General features: G+C 41.4%; 1 protein-coding gene across 11 annotated transcripts in view; it reads left to right on the top strand.

Moving 5' to 3' along the window:
* Positions 1-15: 15 nt before the first annotated feature.
* MPPE1 (metallophosphoesterase 1) overlaps positions 16-18,431 on the top strand; it is a 29,809-nt gene continuing 11,393 nt past the window's right edge. Inside the window, exons 1-3 of one of the 11 annotated variants that reach the window (XM_079300561.1) lie at positions 24-93; positions 11,268-11,407; positions 13,920-14,010. The gene's annotated coding sequence lies outside the window, so the exon portion shown is untranslated. Of the gene's footprint in view, positions 94-10,155; positions 10,276-11,267; positions 11,408-11,995; positions 12,077-13,893; positions 14,011-14,761; positions 14,877-15,752; positions 15,851-17,183; positions 17,335-18,431 lie in introns of those variants that run through there. The other 10 variants (XM_079300566.1, XM_079300565.1, XM_079300555.1 and 7 more) reach the window with 10 other exon arrangements.

The following is an 18,431-nucleotide window of genomic DNA, read 5'->3' on the forward strand; positions in this document are numbered from 1 at the left end:
CTCGGCAGCGCCCCGCCCAGCGCAGCGGGGCGGAGAGAAGCGCCCGCCGCGCTCAATGGGGAAGGCGGGCTGGCTGCTGGGCGCCGACTCTAGGTGAGCCCCGGGGGCGGGGGAATGCCGGAGAGGCGGGGGTACCGCGGAGAGCAGCGCTGGGGCCGCGCCGAGGTGGCGGGGTGCGGAGGGCAGGATGTGCCGCGCCGCCATCGCCGCCACCGTGCCCCGGCCGCCCCTCCTGACATGGCGCCGGGACCGCCAGGCTGGGCATGGGCATGGGCTGGGGATGGAGCTGGGGCGCTCCTGTTTCCCCCGGGATGAGGAGCAGCAGCCGCGCTCCCGGGCCGAGCGGCCCCTCGGGGGCTCCGCTGTCCCCGTGTCCCCAGGGCCACCTCCCGGAGCGGGGGCCCGGCTGTCGGCGTTCCCGGGGCTTTGGGGGAAAAGCTGGCGGCTGGCATCGGCCATCTCGGGAATGAAAGGGGAAAAGTGTGGGAAAAGCGGCCTCGGGAGCCGAAGGGCAAGTTCAGGTTTTAAACAGCAGCTTGTGCTTGGGAGCTCAAGCGAGTGGTAAGAAATACACGACCCTTTCTATTTTCCCCTTGTCTTCGTGTGTCATTTTGGATTTGTCAAGGATGAGAAGAAGAGAATTTACAACACGGAATCCGTATAAGCCAAATTGCTATGCCGGCAGAGCAGGGAAGAGATTCTGGATCCGCCTCTTAGAAGGAGGGCAGCCCGGGATGAATGCAGGCTTATGCAATAGAGCAGCCAGACTGTTGTGCTTAAAACACCGAGTGAGTGTTGGGAACACACACTTTATCTGTCAGAGCGAGGCTTTTCCAAATGACTTGTTCTGATGCACACTTGGCACTGAATGGGAAAAAAAGAGAGCCCAGGGACTGAGTCCATCAGCGTTGCTTTTTGAAAGAGACATTAGGTACATAAGAGTGTATGACATTTGTTAATGTCTTTCAGCACCTGCTTGGTGGTTGAGAGTTTCATTTTCAGGGCTAGAATAAAAATGCTTTAGTGGCAAACACATTTGCATGAAGAAAATTGCATAACACCACCACTTACTATCTCTGAGCACAAAATTAATGAATTTCCTAGAGACTAGGCTAAATTAAATTGACTTGGGTATTGTACTTAATGTAACAGACCCTAAATCTCGATCTGTTTTCTTGTTTATTTTGTAGGACACAGATGACTTTAGGATGAGAGGGACACTCTTGCCACAAGCAGCTCACAAAAATAATAGATAATTTTTAAAATTAAACACTTGGACCTTTTCCTTCTAAAGCAAGGGACTTAACTTAGTGGATTGTAGCACAAGAATTCAACTTCATTCTTTAAATTTCTAAGCTTCATCCTGACAGTGGATGCCACAAAGACAGCAGGGCTGTCAGTATACTTAGTGAAATATTTTTAGTCCCAGTTTTAAATCAGAAAAACAAAATGGCAAAAAACTCTGAGAAGGTGAATTAACTACTACACAAAGTGTAAAAGTTTGGTTGAAGTATGAAATAATGAAATTTTGTTGAATAAATCCTCACCAAATGTTTCTCAATATTTCTGCTGACTAATTGTTCTGTCATTTGTTTCCTCCAAATACATATCTGCTTTGTTCTTAGGTTAGATTAGTTTCCTTAAACTCTACAACATGCAGTATAATTTGGACTAGTACAGAACAGAAGTGGTCTTTAATCTGAGTTTTCTCTAGGTTTTGAAAATTTGTGCTTTTTATTGCTGCCATAGCATGAGGTGTCTTCAGGACCTTCCATAGAGAGTTTCTGTGTAGATGGATAAATATTTCCTGATGAGATCTGTGGGCTGCTGAGATGTAGTACAGACATTCTTTTTTTGGTGAAAAAGAAACTGTACAGTTAGTCATGGCTTTGCATTCTAGAAAGCATCTCAGACCATGACAGAAGTGTTTTCTGTATTTTGCCTTTAACTACAAAGCTTTAGTTACTGAATTTACCAACAATAAAAGTCTATACCTATTGCTGAAACAGGCTAGATCCTATTTTGATGTAGTGCAGATGCTTTCTTCCCGTGTTCCTTGGGTCTGCCTCAGTGTCTGGAGATTTGATGTTATTGGGCTGCCACAGGGGCATTTGGAAGGCTGTTTAAGGCATGTTTTGAAAGCAGGCAGTGTGAATTACAATGCAGTAGGCAGGATGCACAAGTATCACCTGTGTAACTACAGAAGGTTACACACAACATCACAGAGAAGTACTGTTGCAAAGAGGGGAAAGTGCTCTCCTCAATATTTTTCTTAGCCAGGAGTATGTCCTCCTTCTGAGTGATGCCTGGAAAAGAAGCATTTGGATGGTAGAATTTCCCCAACCTTCTCTTCATTCCAGTGGTATAATAGTGATAATAGGGTCACCAGAGGCTGAAGTTGAGAGGCTAAAATATCTGAATGAGCCCTCATTTTTTCTAGATTCACTGCAGCTGTGTGGCTTGTGCAGGTAGATTTAAAACAGAACTAGAAGGCCAGCAAAGAATACTTCTTAAAAAATCAGTGACTGCAGCTAGTATTTTAAGACCTTCCAAAATACTTAGAAAAAAAAAAAAATACAGCTATCTATAAGGCCTTTAAATGGTAATATTCCCCTTATCATTCTCCTAGTCTATGGTAACTGCTTATTTATTACTTTTCTGAAGTTTTTTTTCAAACCTTCCTTAGCCTAGACCTGCCCAGGCAGTGTGAACTTCCTCATGTGAGCTGCTGGCTGATTTTGAATATCCATTCACCTCCAAGCTGGTTGAGGCTGCTCTCTGCCTTGCTGGATCAGACTCTTGGCTCATCTTTCATAACTGCCAAGGTCTTTCATAACCTCTGATCTTTCATAACCCCAGATGCTCGCCAGTTCCTCTCACATGCCTTTCGTAACCTACACACACGCCACGTGTTTAATCTCGTCCATTTAGAATAGGCCCATCCTGATGAACCTGAAATACAAGTGTTTCTTGGGTGCTTTGTCTGCCTCAATCCTCCTGAGCCCCAGTCAGATTTGTGTGGATGTCAGGCTTCCTTCCCTGAGACAATGAATGCTCAGTGGAGGGGAAAACCTGTTCTCTCTGACGAGGAGAAAAGGGAGCCTGGTCATGGATTTCCTTCTCTCCTGGGGTGTGAAGCCCTAATTGCCTTATAGGTGTGGCTCAGCTGGGGGTGGCAGTCTCCTTCCCTTCCTGTCCTAAGCCTCAGCTGCTCTGTGCGCCCCAGGGGTCCCCACTGCTGTCTGCTCAGAGCAAAACCCAGCGTCACTGGCTGGGGAATTGGTTTAATTCTGCCTCAGCAGACAGCTTGCCATTCTCTACTCCGACAGTGATTGCAGGCTGCAGTGATGCAATAAAATAGGTTGGAGTTTTGCAGAGAGAGGGTGACCTTGCTGGAGCTACCCGTCCTCAGATGCCTTCCAGTGCACCTCACGGGTTTGATGGATCTTTGTCACTTCATGGGTTTGATGGATGATCTCCTAACAGGGAATGAGAGGACAAGTGTATAACAGCTTTAATATAAACAGAGGGACAAAACAAAAAGGAAGAAATCTTTTGCAATTATTAGCTTAAGTGCGAGTGTTTCCTCAGTGTGACAGCCAGAGGCTTGCTGCTGTGCTGTTATTAAAGTGCACTTCAGTGGGAATCCATCCAGATGGCTTTTTTACCCAGCATAGGATTATATTGGATTAGTCATATAAAATTGTTGTTTACCATCTCTAACCCTTTTCCCCAGAGCTTTTATCAGGAATCTCACAAAGCATGTAGTTTGAGCTTGCCTTTAAGAGGGAACCCAGATGAGCAGCTTTTCATTTGTGCAAACTGCTACAATGCTGTAGTTTAATGTAATCCTAATGTTGCAATAAGAGATTTTATACCTGATAAAAGAGGCCGTTTGGCCCAGATTTTTCTTTTGCCTACAAGAAGGGAAGTTAGATCGTAAGGAGATATTCTTTCTTGTTGCTGGACTCCCCAGAAGAGCTGTGTTGATCTCACTTCTGCTCCATGAGACAATCAGGAATTCCTAACACTGGCACCGTTTTTCATAATGCTCACTAATGAGGAATTTAAGGCATAATGCTTGATTAATGCAGTGTTCTGAGTGGTGTATGAGCCATTTCCTGTGCTCCCTTTCTGTCCTGCAGAGCCCTACTTTTACCATCTTTCTTCTCTATGTCCAGAAGGCTTAGGGATCACTGCTCAGGCACTGTCCACATCTTCCCTCCTGCCACAAACTAACAAACTGTCTTAAACATGCAGTGCAAGGCTCTCCCTTTAGATCTACCCTGGGGATTGGTTATAACAAGGAAATTTTTTTTCACTTCAAGACAGATAGCTCTACTGGTAAAATGGCATCCTTCAGTTTTCTCTGGAGTTTTCAGACTGGCTCTGCTATCCTGGAAAATTTTCCTTTCCAGGAAGTATGGCTGCAAGAACTTTCCTGAGGTGTGAGTGCTTTGATTCTAGATTGAGAGATGATTTTTCTTGTCTGTAGGGGGTTCTGTCACAAGGTAATAGAGTCCCAAGCTGTTACTCTTTTCCCTAGACCACGACTGTGGGTGTAAAATAAAGAGGTAGTTTTCCCTGGCCTTGAGGGAGAAGCAGCAGTCTGCCACATGCATGTCAGTATTTTTTTTTTGATCCTCTGAAAACACTGAACAGTATCCACTGAAAACAACCTAGAGTTATAACTTGATGTTTCTATAACTGAAGAGGATACAGAACTTCTGTCAGTATGCTGTCACAGGGATGCATGTAGCCTAGTCTGATTTAATAAATATTGCCTCTGGTTTTGTCAGCATTAATATTAAATTGACTTTTTCATGTATTACAAGAAAGTATTTTTTTGTTACCAGTTCTGAAAATGGTCATCTGTAATCCAATCATGTCTTTTCCTCTTGATATGCAGGAAATGTTCATGAACTGAAAGCTGAACTTTTGCTTTTAGCCAAAGTGGTTGTGCTGAGGCTTGAGAAAGCCAGACTGCTTCTGTTTCAGGGAAGGCTCCTGAACACAAACAGGATTATTACTCTGTGACCAAAGATCTAAACAAGATGGGGAAAGGGCCATTTTCCTACGTTGGCCATTATGTTCAAGGTTATTCCATGATTTTTCAACTCGCCTCAGAGTTGACAGCCTCAAATGTGCCACAGAACATACCAGGCAGAAAAAACACAGAAGTTTTGCCAAAGGGACTCAGGAAGAAGCCACTGCTGACGCAGAGGGTGGATGGAATAAAAGAGATTAATTTAGGGCAGGTGACATTTGTACATGGTTTACAAAGGCATGTAGATATTCATAGGAAACTTTTAATTCCTGTAAAATCAGATGAGGATGGTAGCTCTCTCTGGGGGTTGAAAGGACACATACTGACCTTTAATCCATGTAGAAAAAAAGCTATACTTGGGAGTTATTGTAGGGTTGCATCAAGTAAACCCATGCTTATATATTTTCTGACAAATCAATGATTTTGGTGCACATGGAGCTGAAAAGGAGTGAAATGGGTCACATTCTTGCTGTTTGGCAGCAAGTAGGAGGCTCAGCACCACTGGAATCAATGACATTTTCATTTGTGTGAGCCAGCATGAATTGTGTCTTTGTTCACACCAAACTACATTAAAACAAAAATGCAAGGAAAAAGATTGTGTTCCATAAACGAGCTGAATAATAGTGTAGGGAAATGTTTCTGCTGTCATTGTTTACAGTGGAAAGTATCTTAGTGGTATTTCATACATTCACAGCCACTGAGAAGTTTTTTAAAATAATGTATTGTTAGGATCTTTGGAAAATTAACCTGTTTGCTAATCAAGTACACATCAGTCTTTTATCTTTTGTACAAACAATAGGGTTTTTCTATACATACAGGCTAACATTAGCTTTTTGATTTTCAAAATCTGATGTCCAGTGCTATGCACCAATCTTCGGCCAATTTTACAAACTGATGGAATATCTTTCATTTGGAAGAATGGATGCTTATTTTGAAGTGAAGCCTCTCAAAATCAATGGTGATTTTGAAGGTGTTTGATCATAATGTGCATGATTAAACCAACAAGGGCTTCAGCTGTAGCTTTTCCCAAGACTTTCAAGATACAAATAGGGTTTTTTTTGGGTGTCATTTGGATAGATCAATGCTTGTTTGATGAAATCTGCATCTTACACAAACTCCTTACAGGTCTAGCTGCATAGCTGAGAGTGGAAAAGTGGGAAAGAAGCAGGCTGCATGGCTCGCTTTCTAGGTGAGAAATCAGCTCTGTTGGTCTATTTCCCAACTTTTTTGTGTTCTACTGCTAAAAAGTTTTCGAGTTTTGAAAACATTTGGGTCTTAAAAACATACCTGCATTGTCAACTCCTGGGTAAGCAGGAGAGCAGCAGTGTGCCCAGAACTGGTTATTGTGTTGCTGGAAGAGCTGGGGAAACTGGATCTGCAGCTTTCACACATGAAAATCACAGAATGGGTCAGGTTGGAAGGGACCACAGTCATCTGATCATCTGGTCCAGCCTCCCTGCTCAGCCAGTGTCATCCCAGAGCACAGCAGGATTGTGTCCAGATGGTTTGTGAATATCTCCACTGAGGAAGACTCTGCAACCTCTCTGGGCAATCTGTTACAGTTCACAGTTACACACACAATAAAGTTTTCTGTCATATGCAGGTGGAACTTCCTGTGCATCAGTTTCTGTTGCCACTTGTCCTATTGCTTGGCACCACTCAGAACATCCCAGACACTCCTTCTTTAAATATTCATACACATTGATGGGATCCCCTCTCACACATCTCTTCTCAAAGCAGAACAGGCCCAGCTGCCTCAGTGTTTCAAGTGACCCAAGACTCATTATGGGCTTGTTTTCTCTGCTATTTCTGACCTAAGTGGTTCTCTGAGTGCTGCCTAGTGCTGCCTTTTCTATCCATGTTTGGTTTCTGCAGAAACCCTGAATTAATCCATCTGGGCTTTTTGTTTTACTTCTACACCCACAGTATTTGAAAAACCTCGAACAATCCAAACCAAAAGCAAACACCTGGGTACCACAGGAACGTTAAGTCCCATTAAGCCTTGCACATACTTTGTACAGTATTATTCCTTGATATTCAAGTGGTCTTGTCTTCTGTGGTACAAAGTGATTATGGCTACTGACATTTCCAATATTGAGGAAACAACTGTTATCCTACTTGTACTGGCTACAGTGAGATACTGGTATGCAGGATACACTGGATTCCACTGTGCTGATCTCTCTCCACTGCACTCTTACCCTTCAGCTTCTCTTTGTCACTGGAAAAATTATTTCTTAAGTAATTTTACAAAGTTTTGCAAAATATCAAAATCTCTATTATATCAGAGTGTGTTTTCTTCTAAATCAATAACACAGATTCAATGAAATGGTGGCCTGGAAGGGACTTTTTGTCTACTTACTCTATGTTACTGTGCTGTGCATATTAGGTGTACCTGTATTCAAAGTCATGCTTTATCACTCTCTGATGTGTTTATTAAAATATATAGTAAGGAAGAACTACATGTATTTTTCTCTTTGATATCAATAAATTTTCCCTCTCATCCAGTTGAAGGGATGAGAGATGTCTACTCTGTTAGACAGTAACTTTATTCATGCTCCTTCTTCTCGAGAAGGCAAAGGAAACAATTACCACTGCCCTTTACAATAACCAACAACAAAGTCAGTTAAAATTATTCTGATTGGAACACCCCCTGATATGCTGTATTTTCTTCTGTATGTAATTTTTATTACTGTTTTACAGGCTCCTCAGGACCTTACCTGAGACGTTGTGCTAGATAAACCAGAATAAAACTGAGTAACTGCATCTCAGGGTATTGCTACTTCATCTGAAAATTGCATTTCCCTTTCCCTACAGCACCATTGCATTGGTGGCTGGTACTATCCCTCCCAAGTTTACTTTTTCCTTGCTGCTACTGCAGCTAGTGACATCTAACTGTCCTTTTACCAAGAAGTGACCTCGTGGTTTCCACAGTATGAACTGTCCATTGCTAATTCATTCCAGGTTAGTTGCTGATTGAAGTAGTACTTTTGATGCTAGGCAATTTGGAGTCAAAGTGATTTGTCACAGGCTCCAGCAATTAGCAGTGTTGGGTGGCTGCTTCTCTGGAACCAATACAGGCAGGATTTCTGGCAGCAGGTAACACCACAGGCAAGTCCTTCCCTCATGTGGACTCTCAGGTCGCTGACAGCCTCAGAGCTGGGATCTTGTGTCCATTCATCTCAGCACAGTGAAGGCTGAGCTGAATATAGACAAGACTTTCACCTTTCACTGTGACACCTGTGTGAAGTTCAAGAAGTTGACTGGATGGGTTACTGGGTTGAGAGTGGAGGAGAGCTGCTGATTGTGCCCTGGAGCTAGAGGTGTGTGACACTTCCCTTAATCTGATTACAGTTCCAGTTCCTGCTTGCAGCCTAACCTGACCTGTCTCCTGCTGTTTTCGGTCAGCTGTGGGCTCACAAGTAGGCAGGGATGAGCTCCTGTCATGTCCACACCCTCTTCCCAGGCACAACAGGCTGAGGAAGCTGGGGCTCTTCAGACCTCACAGCAACCTGCCAGTATCCAGAGGGCATACAGGGAAGCCAGAGAGACTCCTTGTCAGGAACAGTAGTGACAGGACAAAGAGTAATTTGGGTACAAATTGAAAGGAGAAATTTAGGCTGGATATTAGGAAGAAGTTCTTTACTGTGACGGCAGTGAGGCACTGGGAACAAGTTATCCAGGGAAGCTGTGGAGGTCCCAAACCTGGCCAGTGTTGGATAGTGCTCTGAGCAACCTGGTCTGGTGGGAGGTGTCCCTGCACAGGGCAGCAGGTTTGGGACTAGATGAACTTTAAAGGTCCCTTTAGCATTCTAGGATTTTGTGATTGGTTCTATGCAAAATTTGGCAGGCACTGCAGTCAGGTGGGCTACATGGTCAAGATGGAGGGGCAGGTGGCATCTGGCAACATTTCATATTGAAGAAAAGAAAGAAGAAAAGATGAAAAGAAGAAAAGAAAATGTGATGTGCTTTAACAAATGAGTGAGGCAAGATTTTGTACAAAGACAGGAGATGCAGAGAACAAGAGAAGACCTAGATTTGAGACCTAGTATATGAGAAAGGAACGGGAAAGGTTTTAAACTGCCACTAACAAAGGCTTGGAAGACCAGCATCACTGCTTTGGGCCAATCTTGCTGTGATAGCTGGTTTTCCCATAGCTGATAAGTGCCTGCTGTTAGAACAGTATCTGTAAGGTGGAATTCCTGAGGGTGGAATACTTTTGTCCTGCCTGTGTACCCTGCTGACTGGCCTGCCAAAAATACTAGAAAAAGAAAAAACCCAAATCACAGAATCACAGATTGGGTTAGGTTGGAAGGACCGCAGTGGGTTGTTGGGTCCAACCTCGGCAGGGCCATCCCAGAGTACGTGGCACAGGATTGTGTTGCTTGGTTCTTGAATATCTCCTGTGATGGAGACTCCACATCTCTCTGTTCCAGTCTGTGGTCACCCACGCAGTGAAGAAATTCTTCCTCATATCCAGGTGGAACCTCCTCAGGTCATTTTGTGCTCACTGCTCTCGTCCTGTTGCCTGGCATCACTGAGAAGAGCCTGGCTCCATCCTCTTGCACCCTCCTTTTAGATATTTACACACAAAAGGCAAAGCCAGCAAGCAGTAGCGCCAGCAAGCACCACCAACACTAAGGGCTCCAGAGGGCAGCAGCATTACCAGGCACGCTGCAGTGTCCTGCCAGGGGATGCCACTGGGACAGCCACCACCTGTTGTGACGGGGAGATGCAGAGCCTGCTTCTGCAGAGATCCCTCACCGGGCGCGCTGGTGCATCCGTGCAATCCGCGGCCGGCAGTTCTCAACTCCCCCTGTCGGCGCCTGTTACTCACAGAATGTGCTGAGACGGAAGGGACCCAGCAGGATCATGGAGCCCACCTCCTGTCCCTGCGCAGGACACCCTGAGAATCACACACACCGACCGAACCTGCCAGTAACACTAATGTCAGCTGAAAAGGCACTGGGGTGTTTTCTGGCAGGCGGCAGAGGGTGCGGCCGGTGCCGGAGCAGGCAGGGCCGCCCCGCTGAGGGAGCGGCTCCGGCACGGGCCGCGGGCACGGCGCACCCGGAGCGCGCGCGGTCGCTCGGCTGTGGCGTCACCGACCGCGGCCTATCCCGGTTTATCCCGGTTTATCCCGGTCGGCGTCCCGGCTTCCGTCCCGCCTTGTCCCGCCCGCTGCCGCGGCGTTCCCCATGGCCCTGCCCGCCGTACACAGGTGCCTGCAAGTGAGTGCGGCCCTGGCTCCCGGGAGCCCCGGCCCAGGAGCGCCCGGGAAGGCGCGGTAGGCCCGGCTGGGCCGGGTTTGGCTTGGCGCCGAGCTCAGGCTGAGAGCGCGACGCGGGGTCGGTGCTGCCCAGGGCATCGGCTGTACGCAGTTCCCTGGAGGATAAGGCAATATGCATAGATACATATATATAAATACACACACATATATGTATATATATATATATATATGTATGTGTGTATGTGTGTATATATATATACACGCACATACATACATATATATATATGTGTGTGTGTGTAGCTATATGTATATACATAACACATATTCGCACATGCACACACATATATATACATAAACTATGTAGTTATATATGCTATATATATAACTATTAAATATGCAGTTACAGGTATTATCTATATAATATATTGCCTTATATTTACCTTTGTCTATGATATATGCCAAATATGTATATTATATATTGCCTCATATTACTGTAATATGTAATATATATAATATAGATATGATATAAAATTGCATAGTGCTGGGCAAGGTCCAGCAGACATGCATGCAAGAAGTTCAGCCAGTGTGGCTGTCTTTTTGCCTCTGGTGAGGTTAAATAAAAAATAAACACCAGTTTAGTTGCAGAGGTGATGTTTAACGTTTAGGAGTATAACTTGTATAAAGTATATTCTTTGTCCTTCTGTGATTAATTTTAAGTGCAAAACCAATTCGCTACGTTCCTTAATGAATTGTGAAGTTGTATTAGACACCTTTAATAGATGCCTGTTAAAGAACCTTTTTTGTAGTCAACTATTCATAGAATTTGGAGCCAGTTGTTTTTTCTGTAATTTTCTTTTTAGATGCTTCTATGGTTTAGGAAAAATGTAGCAAAGTTTTTGATAGAGGGTTTTAATTTGAAGCATTATCAGCTTAATTGACATTTGATTTGAAAGTGTTTCTGATTTTTCATTTTTCAATTTTCTTCCTTTTCAGCTCACTGATGAAAATGAGCAGTTAGTCCAGAAGGTGAAAAAACTACACATAAAAAACAAGGAGTTAGAAAAGAATCTGGGTCAGATCCAAAAACAGTTGCATCTGCAGCAGTTCACGCATGCCTGTGGCTCAAGCAGAGAGTAAGAATTGTCAAACCTTTCTCTTTTGCATCAAAAGAAGTGCAGCATTTTTATTTTTGTGTCCTTAAGATCAGCTAGGCATTATCTGGTCTGTGTATTTTAAGGAGCCATCTCTGAACAGGATGGTGGGGTAGATGTTGGAGGCCTGTGGAGGAACAAAGGACATCTGGGGCATCTTGTTCAAAATTTATTGTAGTGAAATAAGCAGTTTTAATATCAAAAAGTAATACTCCTGCTTAGCCAATATGCTCTCTCTGTCAAACTGCAAAGGCTTTTACACTATTTTTCCACCAAAAAGTAGTAAGATAGATAAGTTGTGTAGCACCAATGTTCTTTAAAAGATTTAGAACCTAAGGACTTGAAAAACTGTAGCGCTGTAGTGGATTGGAGAATGTCCTGCAAGGATTTACACACTGGTTCACAAAAATCTTCCAAGGCTTAAGTTTTGGTGTGTTTATGGTCCTGCCTGGAAACCTCTACCATAAAATCAAACTGAAAAGAAATTTGGCCTTTTTCAGTTGCTTTGTTTAATCCAATTAAATTTGTGAAATATGATTTTATGAAGGTGTTGTGTTTGTTTCAATTAAGTGTTCAGGTTCAAACAGAAACCCATTTATGGCATAAGGGTGGAGGCAGCAAGGATCTGGTTCTAGAGAGTGACAGTGTCAGGTGAGTTCTTGGAAGCTGCTTCTTGACAGAATTATTCTTCTCTGTAGTGTAGAAAATGTTCATGGTTAAGTCAGTCGATTTTTTTTTTTTAAAGCTGTTATGCAAGTGGTTTTCAGCCTTTGAAATGGGAAATCATTTACATTTTAAAAATAACTACAAAATCTTGGATTAAACTTGAAAATAGTGCAGAGCAAAGAACAAAATGGATTTCTTTCTCAAGTGGTTAATTGAGAAAAATTCAATGAGCTAGCAACCTCCTTTATGTGTCTGCTCACACATATGGTCTTCACTGTAGATATTTTAACCTGGAATTTTGTGGTTTCTTCTTCTATTTTGTAAAGCCTTTCTCAGCTCATTTTATATTGCTCAGTGCTATGTGCATATAAAACTTATAGGGTGATACTGTTTTCAAAATAAACTAGAGAAGCACTTCTACTTTTCAGCCTGATAATTTTAGAGTTGAGCCACTACTTACTGTAGTTTGCCAATAAGTGATAGAATTAAACTCTTGTAACTGCTTTTCTGTTGCAAAAGCTACATTTTGTCTTTAGGAAAAAATACACTGAAGCATTTTAACAATTAGGCAAGATAAGTAAAATATTGTTTTGTCCCTCTATGACTTGATTGTAAAATTGTAAAATTTTAGGCTGCTCATTGTCCGCTTGCATAATTGTGGATCTTAAACAGATCTCTGTTGCTCTTTGGCCAAGTGCTCTTTTTTTAGTGCTTCCTTTAGGTGGCTGTAGAAGACACATTTTCTTTTTAAAAAAAAATATCTTCACAGTGTGCCAGACTCTCATTGCAAGCTATGCAACTGCATAGGAAGGCTGGGTGACTGGCTCTGGGTTCATACTGAGTTCCTGGTTAGGTGCTCATGTAGAAGAAGTTCAAGTTAGTCTTTGAATTGAGTGCTGTACCTGCCTTGTGTTAGATTGCACATAGAATAACCTGGCCTAGCCTTTTCTTTTCCCCTAGCATCTGTTTGTGTGTTCTTTCACAAAGCTGTGCTGTGCTACAGATTGCTCATCCTGCTTGTGGTGTGCATTCATGACTTATGAATGGCAGCTCTTATTGTAACTCCTAAAAAATGGGAAAAAGGTCTGTTCATGTCCATCAGTTAAACTGTGGGCCTCGTGTATGTTGGCTGAATGCTATGAAATGTGGTAGGAAGTTAGTACAGCAGAACTTGATGCAAAACAATATCAGAGGGAAAACTAACAGCCCTAATCTGTTTATTTGACATTTATTTTACCCACTCATTTTCACACAGATCTCATTCACTCATATCCTCACACCCACACACTTGGAAGTACTGAGATGTTTTGTGCAACACAAAGAGCTGGGAACTGCTTCATGTGTCCTCATCATGGGTTCTTGATTGGTGCTGGACAAACTTTTTAAAATCCATTAGGAGTGTCCTTTTGCTATTCTGGTTGTGCTGATAGGAAGAGGAGTGATGTGTGTGACATGCTTCAAAGTGACAGCCAGCCTCCTGTTGCTGCTGTCTTCCCTCAAAGAGTGATTTGCACTGAGGTTTAATCAGAGTGTGGCCTTTTGTGCTGGACAAAAACAACAGGGTCCTCAGCCTGGCTGAGTAAAAAGGATTCTTTGCCATCCATACAGACCATTCTTTTAACTTGCTTTGCTGTTATTTTCTTTCTCATTCTGTGTTGACAGTCACATTTCATTCACTGCCATCTGAATATTTCTATTATGAGTCTCTGCAGCACAGCTGCAGCCCAAGTGATCTCTCTGGGGCATCTCTAATACTTTTACTATAAATGATGCCAAATTTTGTTGTCTTTCATGTTTTACAGCAATTTATGCATTTCTTGTGTTTTAGACTACTTCAGAGGTATAATGAGCTACAGAAGCGTTATGTTAAAGAAACCAAAATAAACAAGGAGCAAAGTGAAGCAATTAAAAATCTCACTGTAAGTAGAATTTCTAGGAGCTGATATCAAACAGCCAAATATAAACTTTTAGGGAGACTGAAAAGTATTTCTTACATTTGTGAAATGAGACCATGCTTTTCTTTTTATACTTGGTTTCCCGTGACAGGGATAATGGAAGGTAGCCTGTAGTTCTCTTTAGAAGTGAACTCCTCCTGGTGTGTCTGTAGCAGAAAGCTGCCTCCCCTTTCCCTGCTTTTTTCTTTACTATCCACCTATCCCTCCTTCCATTTGTATATGCACCTTGTGACCCCTTTTACAACTCCTCTGGTATTTTTCTGCACATGTCATGAGCTCATTTTTCTCAGAAATTCAGCAGAAGGCAAGCCAAATGAAGACAAAGAGTCTTCTTTTGGGTAACAAGATCTGTGGCCCTGATGTTTGAAGAGTCTGGCATCATAACTGGAGTGAAGGTAGGGTTGTGTGGCCAGGACCAGTTCTAGAAGCTTCAAGAGGATATTGCCTCTTCAGGCATGGATCAAGCATTGCAGCTGACCAGTCTAATTTCCTCATTTATGCTTTGTTTTTTCTCCTTTCAGACCTTTTGGGTGAATGTAATTTTTAAAACAGCAATTGAAAGCTCCAGGTTTGCATTTGGATATGTTTCCAGGTCATTTGAACTATGTTTTTTTCTATGCATTTGAAAAAATTATTTTGACAGATTAAAATTAATGAGCTGGAGCATAATCTTCAAGAGCAGAGGCAAAGAATTGAGCAACTGGAATGTAAAAAGGTTTCTTGGAAAACTGGTGCTATTTCTGGAAAACAAAGTCAAACCCTGGAGGGAGGAGTAACTTCTCACAGGGACATTTCTGCAAAGAAGGAATCCTGTTGCAGTAGATATTTAGGTAATGGTACAGTTAATTCTGATGATGTTCCTTCCAGTACACCCAGCAGAGAGAGTGCATTTCATTTCTGATCTAGAGGCCACTCCAGGCTATTTTTTCTCCTTCAACCAGCAGTATCTAAAATAGTTTTTGCATTTTGGAAAAACTGTTATGTAAAAATGGCTTTTTGTAATCTAGGATTCCGCCTTGCATTTGTTAGTGATAAAATGCTTGCTGTTTTCTCTCTTTCTGAAACTGGTCCATTGTAATCAGAGGTGGGAGTGTGTGGCTGTATTTAGTGCTAGTACTTATTCTAGTAAGATGTATCTGTGCAGATCTCTGAGTAATAATGTTTGTTGCACCAGTCTTTGGTTTTCAGACACTGAGACACAGAATAACCTGTTTTTAGCCTTAAAATGTTGGACAAGCCTGGGCAGTGCTAGTTTCAGTATGTTGTTTCTCACTTAAGTAAATCCAGAATTTAAGGTGTGATCTTCTTCCACTTCAAAGCATAGAAAAGGGATGGATGAGATCATATTATGTAGGCATAGTTTTCAGGAAATGTGCTATCAGCAAGGGCTGGTCTGACCCTCTCATATGCCAGAGAAAGGTAATCAAGGCACATCATGGATTGCAAAGTAAAGTAATCCCACATTCCAAGAAAAGGTCAGATTCAGATTATGCAGATGGCAGATCCTGATGTCTTCCCTAGTACCTGGGAATATGCTGGGCCAGTCCTTAAGAATAAATCACTGTATGGAAAAAGGTACTTTAAGAAGCTGAACTATAATTTTCTAATATCACAAAAGGTAGGCAGCTCTTTAGCTGTAATATGATTCATGTGAGGGGGAGGTTGACTGTAATCGTTGAACTCTGCATTTTTTCATTTGAATATAGAGCTATTGTTGAAGGAGATTAAAAAGCTGAAGAAAGAAAATAGAAAGTTGTCTGCAGAAAAGAGAGCACTAAAAAATGAATTAGCTGGATTAGACAAGGTAATTTATTTTAAGACAAGCTAATAGTAGGTGATTTTTGAAAATCTAACTTTTCTGCCTGAGCTGAAACTTCCTTAGGCTGAACATATGTTGTTATAAAGGAAAATGTATAAAAAAAAACTGTACAGCATTCTGAGAGAGATGGAAATGAATGACTCCTTGAAATATTCATGTCCTAGAGGGCTGCCCAGCCAAGGAAAACTATATTCTCTTTAACATAAATATATCAAAGTTATGCCTCTGACAGAACTCCAAGTTTAGGGAGGGCAGAGGCTTTGAAGTTCTTGTTAGATCTATGGGTGTAAAAATGTGAACATTTGGTAATTCTTAAAGTTATGTAATAAAATGATGAGATCTTTCCTAACTGTAGAAGACTCAGTTTAGATTACTGACATTAGATTTTATTTTCAGCAACAAATTATTTAAACTGTTTTTTGCTTGATCTTCAAGTTTGCTTGTTTTTTGGTTTTGTTAGTTTTTTTTTTTTTTTTTTTTTTTTTGTTTTGTTTTGTTTTGTTTTTTTTGGGGGGGGGTGTTTGGTTGGTTTTATTTTTTTGAGAATATCCTTTCTTATCTTGCAGTCCTTTCTCCCAGACTAAATAACATTATGATATTAATTGCAGGGGTAACTGTAAAAGAGGATTGCAGGATGAGTTCTAGATCCCTGTGTTTGGGAATCAGGGACAATGTGTGGCTGAGAGCTTCATCTTGCAGGAGAGAGATACATAAACCTGAGGTTGTGGGTTTTTATCAGTGGTCCCTTTTTAAGGTGGTTTTAAGTTGCTGAATGTTATATGTATGTAGCTGTTCATTTTAAGAATGCTGGAACAATGGGGAGGAGAATGTCAAATATAGATGACTATAGCAAAATACATTGTTAGTTTGGTAGATAGAACACTCAAGGATTGGTGGAATGAAGTCTTGAGTGATTATACTCTTCTGTCCATATATTTCCCAACAATTTTTGACTTCACTTACAAAGGTCAGGATGTTACATTATTCCCTAGTCATATTGGACTGTCATTTTATAGCTGTTTGGTAAATCAATATTTTTTCCTTTTTAAAATTAATCTTTCCTATTATTAGTCTGTATTCTACTCTCTAACATAACTTGAACTCTGCTTGTGTGTTCAGGGCAGAAATTATTAAATTATTACCTAAGGTGTAGTTGATTGCTGTATCTCGCCACAGCTGTGTTTGCATAACTCAGCCATACACTGGTAAAAATACACAAAGTATCTTTGAACTTGGGAATAACTGAATTGCTGACTAGCTCTTACTGAGAATGTCTTTGAAAAAGAAGTTTAAGGTGGATATTTTTGGGTTTTTCTAGGATTTTTTTGAAGAGGTAGAAGATCTAAAACATGCTGTACAGGAATCTATGAAACTGAACAATGAGTATGAAAAGTGCATGAAACAAATAAGTGTAATATATGGACTTCCTTTTACATCACATTTGTAACTACTGGGTAATTTAATGCCAGGTACTTTCCACATATTTTTTATACTTACTGCAACATTTAAACCTTTGCTTAAATGGTACCACATTTTGATAATATAGATTCAGAAATGTGATCTCAATATGACAAATGCTCAGAAATGTTGTATTTTGTGACCTTTAATTTTTTTTGTTTATATTTTTTAAATAAACTGCGATCTGCATAACTTCAATTAAGTTTCAAATCCATCTCTTTCACACTTGCAGAACATATTCTGGTTGTGGGTGTTTATGGGAATACAATAAAATTATTTTATTTTGCAGAATTTCACAATTTATCTTTTTCTGTAAGCTACATAAAATCAAAATGTCTGTGTAGATTCGTCAGTCTGCGTGAATTTCAGTCCTAAGGACGTGCTAATGCAAACAGAAATTAATTCAATCATTAACTTATTGCAGAAGGGTTTCTTAAAAGAAAAGTGCTAAATCTCTGATTTGATTTTTTTTTTCTTCAATCCCAATAAGTGAAAAATTGTGAGTGAAGGAAAGATTCAGTGTTCAGAATTGGCAAGTGTATGCAGAGCATTTTGCATCATCAAAAGAAGAATTTGTCCGAAGTTCTTTTTTGATTCAAGGGTGAGGTACTCAAAGAACTTTGGTATTCGAAGATTTGAAAAGAAAGGGGGGAGTGCAGAAGGTCACAGTCCACAAGGCAGAAATGTCCTCTTGCTGCAGGGAGGGTGAGCTGGGAATGAAAAGAGACAGCTCCCAGTTACAAGTGTAGCTTGCAGAACCTTATTAGATTTGAATCTGAACTTGTTTGTAATGACATTCCATGGGGGTTTAACATAGTTACAGTACATTTTCTGAATTTTTTCTGAAAGGTGTGAATCTCTACCTTTGTGATGGGGGAGTTGAGTAAAAACTGCTTAGGGTAGAAAGACTTAGCTTGCTTATAACCTAATACGGCTTCTTTAGCTTTATAAAAATACATGGACACTCCTGAGGGACAGAACTAGGAGTAGGATCAAGACTCTTGTGTCCCACTCAGTTTGTTAGGACAGTTTTATGCAGTTGTAATTTAATAAAGAAATTTGCCTCAAAACCTGTGCAGTGTTGAGAGTTGCATATTCACTAAGTGAT

Source organism: Erithacus rubecula (assembly GCF_903797595.1).
Source record: "Erithacus rubecula genome assembly, chromosome: 3".
Lineage (NCBI taxonomy): Eukaryota > Metazoa > Chordata > Aves > Passeriformes > Muscicapidae > Erithacus > Erithacus rubecula.